This window comes from Macrobrachium nipponense, chromosome 25 (genome assembly GCF_015104395.2).
Source record: "Macrobrachium nipponense isolate FS-2020 chromosome 25, ASM1510439v2, whole genome shotgun sequence".
In the NCBI taxonomy this organism is placed as follows: domain Eukaryota; kingdom Metazoa; phylum Arthropoda; class Malacostraca; order Decapoda; family Palaemonidae; genus Macrobrachium; species Macrobrachium nipponense.
In genome coordinates, this window is record NC_087214.1 from 4,721,355 (window position 1) to 4,735,128 (window position 13,774).

Genomic DNA, 13,774 nt, shown 5'->3' on the forward strand with positions numbered 1-13,774 from the left:
GCTTGGGCCAAAAGCAAAAGTGATTTGTTTACCTCCCAGTCGCGCGCGCGCGCCTGTCGGACAAGCAGTTAACTACCGAACCCCTTGTTCGAAAGCTTACGACCTATCCAGCTGCCGTTAGTACCTTCCTATTGTAAAAGGACCTCAGGTTTGTATAGTTAGGAAAAATGCAATTTTGGACAAATTGTCATTTGTTCCGACACGGCATACAAACCTTCGGTCCTTTTACAATAGGAAGACTCACTTCTTGGTGGGAGGAATCTGAGTCTTTTGTGAACAGACTGGTGTTCGCCCAACCTTGGAATGCCTCCCTGGTAGTAAGAGCGAGGGAGGGATCCAAGCCTCTGTCCGATTGATCGGGGTGTGCACCGCAGGATCAATGGTCAGACCTCTGGACCGAGTACTAAGAGAGAGGCAAGCGTATCTCTTCGTACCAGCAATGTAAGAACTTGTTCCTGTACAGGAGCAAATATAAAGTCATGGGTTTGTCTCTTGTTGGCATCCACTTCACCCCCCCTTGTAGGAGGAAGTGGTGGATATTCTGCTCCTATCCCTAGTGAAAGGGATAGGATGGGGCTCTGTCATATAGCTCACCTGCATCTCGTCCTCATCCAGCGTAGTGACGACCGTGGCCCTCTGCCCACAGGTAGAGGAGGAGGAAAAGATGGGAAGAGGGAGCCAGTCACTCACTCATTCACACATCCATCCGCACAGTCACACCAGGACTCGATGCTGTTTCAGCCTGCGAGGGTCTGGGTTAGCTACACAACTTGTTGAGCAGCCACCACGGGTCCCAAGGAAAAGGTATCCAAGGACCTGTGGGCAATATCCCGAAGGTAGAAGGAGGTGAAGGTAGTATGGTTAGACCAGACACCTGCTTTCAGGACCTACGCCACGGAGAAGTTCTTACGAAATGCCAACATGGGGCCAATACTTCTGACTTCGTGAGCTCTCGGACGGGACGCACGGATGTCGTCACTACCATCAGCCTCATACACCCTCCTGATGACCTCACGCAGCCAGAACGAAAGAGTGTTCTTGGATACTTCTTTCTTGGTTACCCCGGTGCTAACGAAGAGGCGTCGACACTCAGGCCTGAGGTGTCGAGTTTTCTTCAGATAGCGCCGTAGCGCCCTCACAGGACAAAGCAGCATCTCATCCGCATCATTATCGGTGAAGTCCATTAGGGAGGGAATCGTGAAAGACTCGAGCCTGTCGTCAGGGACCGAAGGTTTCTGAGTCTTCACAACGAAGTTCGGGACGAAATCGAGCGTCACAGATCCCCATCCCCTGGAGTGTCGTACATCGAAGGAAAGACCATGAAGTTCCCCTACTCTCTTCGCCGATGCCAGGGCCAGCAAGAAGAGGGTCTTGAGAGTCAGATCCCTGTCTGACGACTCTCGGAGTGGCTCGAAGGGTCTTCGAGTCAAACTACTAAGGACGAGAGTCACATCCCACGCAGGGGGCCCGAGTTCCCTGGGTGGGCAAGACCTTTCGAAGCTCCTCATGAGCAAGGAGATCTCGAACGAGTTCGATGCGTCTGAGAACAGCTGCATCTCCGGGGGGGGAGTGCGCAGAGGCACTCCCTTTAAGAGGTTCCTGTCGTCCAGCCACCAGGCTAGGTCCTGCCTCACCTCCGGTGTCAGCGACACTGGAAAGCTTGGGGGATCCGTTGCCTGTGACCAACTCTCCTTTAGCCTCCACTGAAGAGACCGCAGGTGAAGACGCCCGTGAGGGACTAACTTCTCGAGTGACGACAGGTGTCCGATCACGACTTGCCATCGCTGAGCTACCTGTTCCTGCCGAGACAGGAACTGGTTGGCTGCCTCCCTGAATCTGCTGATCCGCGAGTCTGCGGGGAAGACTCGCCCTGCTACCATGTCGATCAGCATACCCAGGTACTTCATCCTCTGCTTGGGCTCGAGATCGGACTTCTCGAAGTTCACAACGATCCCCAGATCGCGACAGAACTCGAGTAGCCGATACCTGTCCTGTAGCAACTGCGAGCGGGAGCTCGCCAGGACTAACCAATCGTCGAGATACCTCATCAGACGTATCCCGTGCGAATGGGCCCAAGCACACACCAGAGTGAACACTCGCGTGAACACCTGTGTGGCGGTTGAGAGACCGAAGCAAAGTGCCCTGAATTGGTACACCGTCCCGTCGAGGATGAAGCGGAGGTACTTTCTGGAGGACTGATGAATGGGTATTTGGAAATACGCATCCTTCAAGTCCACTGAAAGCATGAAATCGTTCTCCCTGATGGAGTCGAGCACGGAACGTGCCGTCTCCATCGTGAACCGGGTCTGGCGAACAAACCGGTTCAGGGGAGAGAGATCTATCACCGGGCGCTAGCCCCCCGTAGACTTTTCCACCAGGAAAAGTCGACTGTAGAAGCCCGGTGACTGATCCGTGACGATCTCTACAGCTCGTTTGCTCAGCATGGTCTTGATCCATTGTCTCAATGCTACGTCCTTCGAAGATCCTGGAACGTACGACTGCTGTTGGACCGGGTTGGAGGTGAGGGGTGGCCGAGATTCGAAGGGTAATAGATATCCCTCCCGAAAGACATCTACTATCCAGGTCTCAGCGCCGTAGCGCTGCCAAGTTGCCCAATGGCTGGCCAGGCACCCCCCCACTTCCGGCAGCAGGTGAGGGGGAACGCCGTCCCTAGCGTTTCCCCCCTTTCTTCGACTTCTTCCCAGAGCCTCCTCGCGAGAAGAGGGCTGGGAGGAGGGCTGGTTACGGCGGCCCCCCTTTGCAGAAGTCGAAGAAGACAGAGTCTTTCCACGGGGCTTCGACGTGACTACCGTCTTAGCCACCGTGGAAGCGCTAGCCGAGCTCTTTGGCTTGGCCGCAGTTCGAGGCTGCCCAGAAGCCTTCGAAACTGCCTGGTGTACCAGACGGTCACTGTCATCAGTGCGCCGTCTGTCCACCGCAGCGTCCACCATCTCTCCTGGGAAGAGAGACGGGGAACTCCGTAACGGTCCATTGCGGTAAGTCCCAATGCCGCTTCATGCCCAGCCGCCCTGGAAACTCGAGTAAGGACAGCGTCCCTACGTCGGAGAACCAGGTTGCCCACCCAGGTTTAGTACGTCTGGTGGGCAAGGAAGGAGATGGCTCTTCCCCAGACTGGCAAAGTCTCCTTGAAGGTCCGAGTCATATTCGGGAGAAATTTTTTTTCCCCCGGAGTTGGCTGCGACCTTAAGACACTGTGAGGGACCACAGGTCTATCCAGGAGACGGCCTGGAAAGCTGCCATGGCAGTGGATTCCAGGCCGAGTGCCTCTTGCTGCGAGAACCATAGGTTCTCTGACAGGAGCTGCTGCAGAGAGACACCCGGCGTTAGCCTGGCTAACTCCGGGTTCACCATGTTTGGGCAGCACGGGTCTTCAGACGGCACGTAGGAGAAACGCCGCTGTCGCAGTAGAGGAGGCGGAAGCAGCTTGCTCGACCTGCCAGACTTGAGAGAACCGTCTTGTCCGGAGACAAGAGACTCTACCTGGTCTAGCACTGAGTCGGCAAGCTCCGATCGCGGCAGTGTCCACCGTCGGTCTGGGTTCCCTCTTCGGGCCCCAGAACGACTCGAGCCGGGACGTGGGCTCGGAAGGTGGGAGCGGCGATCCTTCCCCGAGGTCGTTGTGCTGACGAATCAGCGCAATTACCTCGGCAAAGTTCCTCTGGATCTCAGGAGTGACTGCATCCTGAGGAGTAGGACCATCCAGTCCCTTGAACAGGAGCACCTCCCGAGACCCTCCCCCCTCGAGGGGGGGAACAGCGACAGACCCCTCTCGGTCTCCTCCAGACACTTGCGCATACGACCTGGCCGGTCCGAGAACCGTGCCTGGTACGTAGGGCGTCGTGGTGGGATCATGAGGGGCGCACCCCTCACGATCACTCCTCAATACCTCGCTCCTCCCGGTGTAGCCCGAGGAGGTTGAAGGTACGGGAGAGGCAGACCTGACGCTCCCCCCTCGCTCGCTGGCAGAACCAGCGGGCTTGGAGGGCTGCAGGCGATCGCCAACCCGCGGTGGCGATCGAGCTGCAGGCCTGGTCGAGCCGTCTCGCTGTGGAGAACGGCTGGACTGAGCACAGCGGCCCCGGTCTCGTGTGTCAGAAGAGCTGGTGCTGGTGGCCGTACCCGATCGCTCTCTGTGAGAACGACGGTCAGGCGACCGGCGAGCTCCACTGTCACGGTGAGACCGGTGCATATCCTCACGGCATGTCACGTCGCTGGTACCAGCCGTGGCTGGCGCTGGCGAACGGGGGGACCTCTTCCCAGCCTCAGCCCGTGGCCGGTCATGGACCGTCACGTCAGCCCGGGTAGCCAGCTGGTCGCCGCGAGAGCGAGAGCTGGTCTGGTGAGAGTCGCGTGAGCGGCTGTCACCAGTCTTCCGCTCCGTGCCGTGAACCTGACGCTGAGCTGGCTCAGAGGTCTGGTTCCTAGCTGCACGGTCGCTGGTGGGCGACTGTACACTCGGTACCTCTCGCGAACGAGAGGCCGAGACGGATCCTGCTGCCGTGGCAGAACCACTAACAGCAGGCGAGGAAGTGCCGGTGTTAGCCGGCACCCCTCTGGTCCCCATAGTCTTCTTCCTTGCGGAAGAAGAGACGGGCCCTGCTCCCGAAGGAGCAGGATGACCAGCGGAAGAACCCCCCGTCTCACCGGAGCGAGACGGGCCCTTAGAAGCTCCCGAAGGAGACTTCTTAGGGGGGGAGGAGGCGACCTTCTTCTTCTTAGGCTGTGAAGACTTAGAAGATGAAGGTGGGGGAGAGGCGGCAGACGACGACGACGACGAAGACGATGAAGACGACGACGACACCTTCCTCCTCTTCCTCTTCTTCTTCGTCAGCTTCCTCAGGACCGATGTCAAATCCGTCATCCAGGGCGGAGCCGGGGCTGCTGTTGCCGAAGCAACAGGGGCCGGACGCACCTGTCCGAACAGATCGGCATCGGGAGCAGCGGCGCCACGAACAGGAACAACATCAGCAGGTGCAGGCATCACAGGAACAGCAGTGGAGACGGCAGGAACAGACACAGGAACAGCAGCGGTAGTCGGCAACATCACGTCAGTAAACAGCGGCTGGGCAGGTACGGCAGGCTGTACAGGCAGACCAGGTGGACAGACCAGCGGCACAGACATCCTAGGTACTGGTGGGAGGTCCAGGGGCGAGCTCTTTGGGCACACAAAGTCCGGTCGAGGCAGCACGGCAAACCCAGGCGGCGGCATCACACTCCCCCGTGGTACGGCGATCGGCCCCTGCACCGATGGAGTTGGTGTGACAGACACCGCGTGCGGGGAATACACCAGGTGAGGAGGTGAAGCATAGCCAGGGGTCGACAGGGTCGTGGTAGTGGTTGTCACCGTAGCGTGCGTGACCGCAACAGAGCCAGCGAGATGGTAGAGCAGCCCCTGGACACTCGGCACGCCCTGCAGACCCAACGATGCCCACACCTGTCCAAGGTCGTCCTTCGCAGCAACAGCACCTGAGGAAGCAAAGGTCAGGTGATTAGCAGGATCCTCTACCCGTCCATGCGATGTAGACGAACGGATAGAGGACCCAGAGAACAACTCAACGTCGGGGTATCTCGCGCCCTCCTCCACACTCGACAGATCGGGTGAGGAGAAGGACCTAGAAACCCCCCCCCCCGTAGGGGAAGGCGCCAAATGTGGGAGCTGAGCAGGCGGCAGGAAAGACGACAAAGTGTCCGTAACCAAAGGAGTCGCGGGAGAGCTCTCCGACGACTCCTTTGTAGGCCTTCGCTTCTTCCTACCTTCGTACAAGCCCCACTGCGCCTCCGACCAAGACATACACACTTCACAGGGCTCGGCGCGGGTACATTCGCGCCCCCGACACCGAGCGCACAAAATATGGGGATCGATTTCTGGGAAGGAGCGGAACTTCCCGCATTTACGCCCTTCGGTACCCGGACACAATCTCCGGAGGGTAGCGGGGCATGGAGAATCAATAATCGATCAAGATCACTTTAATGATGAAAAAAGAAAGAATGATTGTACTTACAATGATTCACACTAACACGAAACACAACCATACAACCAGGGAAAGCAAACGACGAGAAGCGGGCAGAGAGCGAAGAACACACACGTCCACTCGCTGTGAGGCCGAAAGCAAAAGTGGTTTGTTTACCTCCCAGTCGCGCGCGCGCGTCTGTCGGACAAGCAGTTAACTACCGAACCCCTTCTTCGAAAGCTTACGACCTATCCAGCTGCCGCTAGTACCTTCCTATTGTAAAAGGACCTCAGGTTTGTATGCCGTGTCGGAACAAAGACTCAATAAATGGCTCAATAGGCCTTGAACACACACCCTTTGATGCACGTCTCACTCTATCCCTTTCTAACTTCCTCAAGTAAGAAGTTAGAGTCATCCATTCTTCAGCATTCAACCCCTCACATTCATGACAGGTGTTAGATGAAGAACATTCACACCCCCTACATTTACGACATACAGTGTGAGGATCAACCGAAGCCTTCGGTATCCTCACCTTGCAGCCTACATTCACACACATTCTAACACGAACACTTGAATCAGACATACTGAGAAAAATCCAAAAGAAAAATCCAAATTCAGTCCACAGTAGCGAATGCCAAAAACAACGATCCAGGTACGTCACCAAAAAGTCCAAAGAAACGATGATCAAATGCTTTGAAATAAGATTTCAGGTCAGGAGGTAGTAACAACAATGTTGATACCACTGGTGACAGAGAAAATATGATAGAAAACGGGAATGGTTCCTAGTCCTGCCGCCCAGGGCAGGCCGGTAGATCACCTGACCTACCTGTAGCGAGTGGCGCGAAATTTGAATTTCTGCCAGGTAAGTATGAACAAACTTTATTGTATCATAACAATATCATTTTGTTTATGAAACTTACCTGTCAGATATATATATAGCTGAATCCCACCTTTGGAGGTGGGAAGGGACAGAATAGAAGGATTTTGGGAAACAAATGCATGCAGATGATTTACATCTTGGTTCCACCTGTTAGCATAGCTGACTTCGTGATTACTGTCACCCAAGTCTGCTTCTGCTTTACTAGAGTTGCCAGCGAGGTAGAGACCTATAAAGCTGGTGCACTCCAGATGATCTGTCAACGGGGGCGTGACCACAATGTGACTAGACCATATTGACCATACCATGAGGGCTAAGAAGTAAAATAAATATATATATATAAATATATATATCACCACCTGACCAACCTAGCCAAAGTTAAGGTGTGTTAACTAAGGCTTAAGAGTTAAGAAGTCGCCGTTGTCGGCGACTCAACAACTAAATTAAGAGCTCTTCCTAACCATTTTCTACAGGATAGGATGAGTCTTACTTCTTGCCCCCAAGATTGTGTCTGCAGACACGTATGGCCCTAGCGAGCAGCAGATCTCATATGCCATCTTCACATCTCGCAGGGAGTGTGAAGTGAACACAGAGTTGCTTCGCTAAAACATGGTACTCAGGATGTTGCTGAGTGCCATGCTCTGTTGAAATGCTTTCCGAGGCCGCGCCTCACCTCGTGAGCATTCAGATAAAAAGATTTCAATTCCTTTGTGCAAACACATGAAGGAGCATTTTTGAAAGAACTCCTAACAAGACTAAAGCCAGGTTTGTTCTTCGATATGGGCAAGTCTGGTCTTTTCGGAACACTGCAGATTGCCCGAATGACTTCGACTTTCTTGAGTTTTATGTAGATAAAACTTGAGAGACCCGACAGGGCACAGGACTCTCTCTGGCTCCTGCCCACTAACTTTGTTTGCCATCCTTGCTTCCAAGCTCCTGGCCCAAGGACAATACGGGTTTCCATTCTTAGGCCACAACGGAAGGCTTAGAGAGCACACCGCCTTGTGTTCTCTAAAGCCAAAACTTGGTGACGATGGCTTAAATTTCACTAACCCTCTTTGTCGTATCTAGGGTGGTTAGAAGAAGGCCTTCCCTGATCACATGCAAGAAGTTAACAGGTAGGAGAGGTTCGAATGCTTTGACATCAAGAACTTCAGACTACGTCTAAGTTCCATATTGAAAGCTTCGATCTGGACATGCACAGTCAGTACGTCTGTACTAAAGTCAGGTGACCGACCAATTGACCAGTCAGACGAATCAAGGACAGCAAGGCTGTACCCTGAAGACCATAAGGCACTATTCTTCGCTGAAGGATGAGTGTCTGGACTGCCTGGGCGATTCAATCTAAGCAAACCTTGGGGGTGTATCAACGCAACCCAACGTCGTCAGCGAATCAACTCCTGACTCGAGCTCTTTGGTGCCAGGAGAAAGGAGCGAGGAGCAAAAAGGCGATTCAGTCCCGAAGGAAGAATGCCTGACAGTCCAACCTGGTCTCATGTTACACGATCATCGGGGTGTATAAACGCAACCGACTTCGTCAACAAGAAACTCAGGGCTACTATATGTCGCCTGATCTCGCACAAGTGTCTGACTCCGAGAAAACAGTGAGACAAAAAGTAGATGGTGAGCGAGTTTCGAGATTCCACAGAACTCAAAAATCGTGAAGGGCTTTGTTGTTTGACAGACGCAAATCTCTGAGCCCAAAGGCCGTCACCAACATATTGCGTATTCTTTAATAGTTTGTGACTGCCAGCTTATCCCATTCTTCTGACGGAAATGGAAGACGGTAATCTTAGTCTGTCACATCTCGATAGTCTGAACGTAGTCAGACTCAGAGCGGAGAGGTTATAGGTACCTTTCGAGTTAGAGTAGACCGACTCTCTCGGAAAAGGTCCTTGGAAAGTGAACTAGGAAGTATGTGACCTCTGTGAATCCAGGATCCTGAAGGCCAACATGGGGCGATCAGCGTCATTGTCGCTCCCTGTGACGTCATAAATCCTCTTATTACATTTCCTAAGCGATTGAAAAAGGGGAAAAGAGACTAAACATCCATCCCCGTTCAATATCATAGGATGGCGTTTAATGGTACCGATCCCGGATCGAGAATAAGGGAGCAAAGAAGAAGAAGCCTCTTCGTCCTCAACATATCGAAGAGAAGAATGAAAGGGCGTCCCTAAAGTCTACACAACTCTCAACCCTTACTTCTAAAGAAAGATTCCACTCGGAAGTGAATAGTTGCTGCCGTCGATAGAGACGATCGTACCGACTTTTGCAATCCTGTAACGAACCTGTAGAGGATCGTTACATTCTATGCTGTTTTGTTATAATAGGCTCTTTCTCGTAAACTCGAACAAGGACCGAGAGAAGATACTTCTTAAGATATGAGAGAGCTGTGGAATATCAGAGTTGATCTGGACCACTGGTTAAACCCAAAAACTCGTTTCGAGGACTGGAGGGACTACCGAATCGCTTTTTACTTCTTTCAGATTAAGATCCAGGACATCTGAAACCCTATCCAGATGTCCGGCACCTTCTTTCTATCACCTCAGGTGATAGACGCACTGAGAGATGTTCAGAATCATTCCTAGATCTTGAATAATATTTCAGTTTCCGTAGGAAAAAACTGTGGTCTGAATTGCAGTCTATTCGGGGAAACAAACTTCTTCAGGAAGGAAATGGTCCCCAGCAAGCTCATCCATCCCTCCCCGAGTATGCTTACTTCCCTAATAAGGCTGCGCTTTGCCTAAGCAGGAGAGCATATAAAAGTGCAATGTTGCGGTAGACTCGTAGTTCCATACCGTGCGGTAACGAGCACCGAAAGGATTAAGAGATAACTCTGTTTGAACATAGTGAAGCAAAATGAATGCAACGTTTATTCATTCACGTAAGAAATCCCCTCAATCTTAGGCTAAAGTCCGTGATTGTAGGACAGAGATACAGTTAGTCAGTCAATCCCGCAGGAGAGACGTAACCGTCAGCACAGAGATACGGTTAGTCAGTCAATCCCGCAGGAGAGAGACGTAACCTACAGCGCATGACAGCGCACGATCTGTTACTGGCTCAGTTGGACTGGTAGGACAGACACAGCGTGACAGCAGCAGACAGCAGCTTACGAACGTCGCTCTTAACTTTATGTCTGGGTTGCCAGCTACCTGTTTCTACGAAGAAATAGGTCCGTTATTTTTTTGAGCAGAAAGACTCTCAAGCTGGTATATTTAAGCGAACAGAAAACGCTAAATATATAGATGCGTTTGTGTCGTCAGAACACTACCATACAACGGTAAAAGATAATCGGAAACTCCTGGAAGGCTGCAGGGAGATAACGATTAAATGTCCTTAAAATAGACAATAGACCTCTCGGTTGCCATCCGAAGAGGTAAACTACAGCAAGCGTATATGACTTGAACCAACCAGAAGTAAAATAACGCAAGGCAAAATATGATTATATCACAATAAAGTTTGTTCATACTTACCTGGCAGACATATATATAGCTGAATTCGGAAATACAGCTACATACATATCTGACAGGCAAGTTTTCATGAACCAAACTTAAGAGAATCGAAGCAGTCACTCAAGATTATGTTATGGACATAAGCGTTCATTGACGTAGTCTACAAGTCTATTTTCTTGTACGAGTCTGCGAATGACGAATGAGAGCTCTTCCGAATCTTGTCAATAAGAGCTTATTGCGCTTACGCAATATCAAGTTAATGAGATGTTTGTCAATGAGAACTAACCCATTTACGGGACAAAGAGATATTTTGTCAATGAGGGGATACCACTTACTTGACAAAACGATAGTATATTGTCAATGGGGAAAGTCACTGAATTGACAAAACGTAATCCAGGAAGTCGAGCATTTAATTTTTCCGATTCCTGTCTCAAACGAGGAAGGGGCAAGAAGCCTGTTAAGAGACTGGGCTTACGGCAGGTAGAACGACGATGTTCAATCGGCAGCGTAGTCCCGACTAGAAAACTAACAAAATCTATCATCTGAAAAACCCTTTCAGATGGGCTAAAAAGCTTGCAAAATTATCCTGGGAAGAGGAAGAAACTCTCCAACCAGCTTCCTCTCCCGTATCACAACTAATGCCTGCTAAAGCTTAAAATTTATTGGCAGTATGGCAAAGGAAGTCCTGTCTTGCGCTTTCCTGAAGAGCGTCCTTTTGATGAGTGCCTTTGCAAGGATCCTACTGAACGTTGCCGAGAGTCTGACGTTGCAGGACATCGAGCCTTACATAACCCGTAACTGCCTTATCGCAAAGTCTTGACTGCGGTAGTGGCAACTTAAATTTATGGCAGAATGGCAAAGCTTGCGGTAGAGCAAACGAGATCTTCCCTTGAGCTTTCCTTAACTCCATCCACCTATGCGAAAAGCAATATTAATTGACAGAGACCTCTTGAATTCACGAAACCCGATGTCTTGCTGGGTTTCGAAGAAGAAGTTGTCTGTTCACTTTAAGCTTCCTCCGAAGCACTGCCTACTTCACATTCTTTGCAGGTGAGGTAGAAGGTATCACCGAAGGTAGAGGTAAAAATTCTTTAGGCCCAAATCTGAAACAAGAGCTTGAAGAGTTCAACAGAAACGTTCAGCCAGGCGACACACCTGGCAGTGCGCTGGTGCACGCTCGGCGTCCTCCACTGGAGCGCGCGCGCTCGGCGTCCACTGGCGCGCGCTCGGCGTCCACTGGCGCGCGCTTGGCGTGCACCCGCGCGCGCCTGGCTTGGGCGTCCGCTCACAAAAGCTTCCTGCTACTATGACTTCTTTTACGTATTTCTCGGTGGAAAGGACACGAGTTCAGGCGACGTTCGCCTTCTTACTTCTCACTGAAACCCATAACGAGAGAGAGAGAGAGAGGACGTGAAGCGTCCTCTTCTATAAAGCTTCTATTTAGAGGGCGCGAGTCCTTCCGAAAGCTCCAACCCCTGCATGGGGAGGACGCTTCGGCGGACGAGAAGCAATCTTTCAGGATTCGTGCACGCGCACGCACTTTGGCAGTCTGGGATTTTCATCAGAAACTGCCATAGGCACGCCAGAATCGTGGGGGTTCCTTGTAACCCTCCTTAGGCTTTCGACATGCTCCCTCCCCGGGTCCTGGGAGTCAAGCAGAGGTCCCGGCCTAGAGGCGAAACGAGCCGATCTGACGCACCCTCCCTACACAAGGGGTATCACTGCACTTCTGCACTTCACTTTTACTCTCTAAAGCAAGCACTTTCGATTCTTAGTTACGAATCGAAAGAGTATCAGAGAAAGGGCAATTCCTCTACAGACACTGCTTAGGGCCCGAAGGCAACAATGCAGGGTTAGGAGTAACAATTACAGAAGTAGCACTTCACAGCAATGAAGGAGAGCGAGCACCTCTCGTAGACATATTCATAGCCCGTAGGCCATACTACAGGGTTAGGCAAAATAAAGTCTACAGGAAGGTTAGCAGGTTCACTACCCTGACGTTGTTACTGATTAATTGCGTACATACGAATCATACGTCTTCCTTACGGAATAGACAAAGTCTCACACTCCTTACATGACAAATCTCAACAAAGAAGCAAGATCCATACCCCTCGTACATACCAAGTGCGGATCTACCGAAGCTTTCGGTAGCCACACCCTATCTTTGGCAGACAACCCCGCCCCTCTGAAACTAGCCTAACTAGATTCAGATATTTTATGCAAAATGAATCAAATTCAAATCAATTTAAGATAGCGTATGCCTAGCCACAAATCCCACATATCCAAGTAAATAAATCAAAAGACAATTAGGATACTTAGCGGCAATGATGTTTCCAAAATCCTAAGACGGAGGTACTGAAAACAGGTGTTTTCAGCACCGGCGACAGAAAAAACAAAAATTATGAATAGAAAATGGGAATGGTTCCTGATACCCGCCTCCCAGCGGCGGGAATGGGTACTAACCACCTGACCGACCACTGCGTGTGTCAGAAGTTTTTAAAATTCTGTCGGACTTCAGAAAATACAGCTATATATATATCTGACAGGTAAGTTTCATGAACAAAATAATGTTTAACAGATTTCTGATTGCTGTCCTAGCAATACTGTTACTTGCTATGGCCTTGTTGGCAGTCTGGTGCAACCTCAATAAGTTCCACAGATCCAATACATCCACAATATGCAGATAGTGGTGACCAGTACCTTGGAAATTCTGAAATCATCTGTGGGACCCCTCTTCACATCTGAAAGTAAATATGTTGTGTCAAACAAAGTTCACCGAGTGTACGTCAGTACAGCAAAAAAACCAATGCCACTTGGAATGATATTGTTATGATACAATAAAGTTTCATACATACTTACCTGGCAGATATATACTTAGCTAAGACTCCGTCGTCCCCGACAGAAATTCAAATTTCGCGCCACTCGCTACAGGTAGGTCAGGTGATCTACCGGCCTGCCCTGGGCGGCAGGACTAGGAACCATTCCCGTTTTCTATCATATTTTCTCTCTTCCACCTGTCTCCTGCGGGGAGGCTGGGTGGGCCCATAATCGTATATCTGCCAGGTAAGTATGTATGAAACTTTATTGTATCATAACAATAATCATTTTCATACATCAACTTACCTGTCAGATATATACTTAGCTGATTGGCACCCTTTGGTGAGGGTAAGACAGCTACATCTGGAATAGACAGGTAAAACAACATATGTTGTAGGTATAATAAACCTTGGTTCCTACCTGATAGGTGGTAGACTTCGTGGGTGTTGCCCAGTAGTCTGCATCACCTCAAGAAACTTTAGCGAGATATATGATCTATGGCCAAGAGTTTTCTTGTGGGTCTGCCGATGGGGTCTTATCCGCTTACTCGGCAGAGCCTAAAAGGACTTTGTCAATGGGTGCTGATCCACTTATATGACAATACACCTTATGAAGGAGCATACAACCAATCCCGACCACCTGATCCTAATCACATG

At 50.8% G+C, this 13,774-nt stretch overlaps 1 long non-coding RNA gene across 1 annotated transcript in view; it reads right to left on the reverse strand.

Annotated features, from left to right (window-relative positions):
* Window positions 1-13,052, reverse strand: part of LOC135199263 (uncharacterized) — a 59,423-nt gene extending 46,371 nt beyond the window's left edge. The window contains exon 1 of the long non-coding RNA XR_010311004.1: window positions 13,002-13,052. This is a non-coding gene — a long non-coding RNA (uncharacterized LOC135199263). The remainder of the gene's footprint in view (window positions 1-13,001) is intronic.
* Window positions 13,053-13,774: the final 722 nt, after the last annotated feature.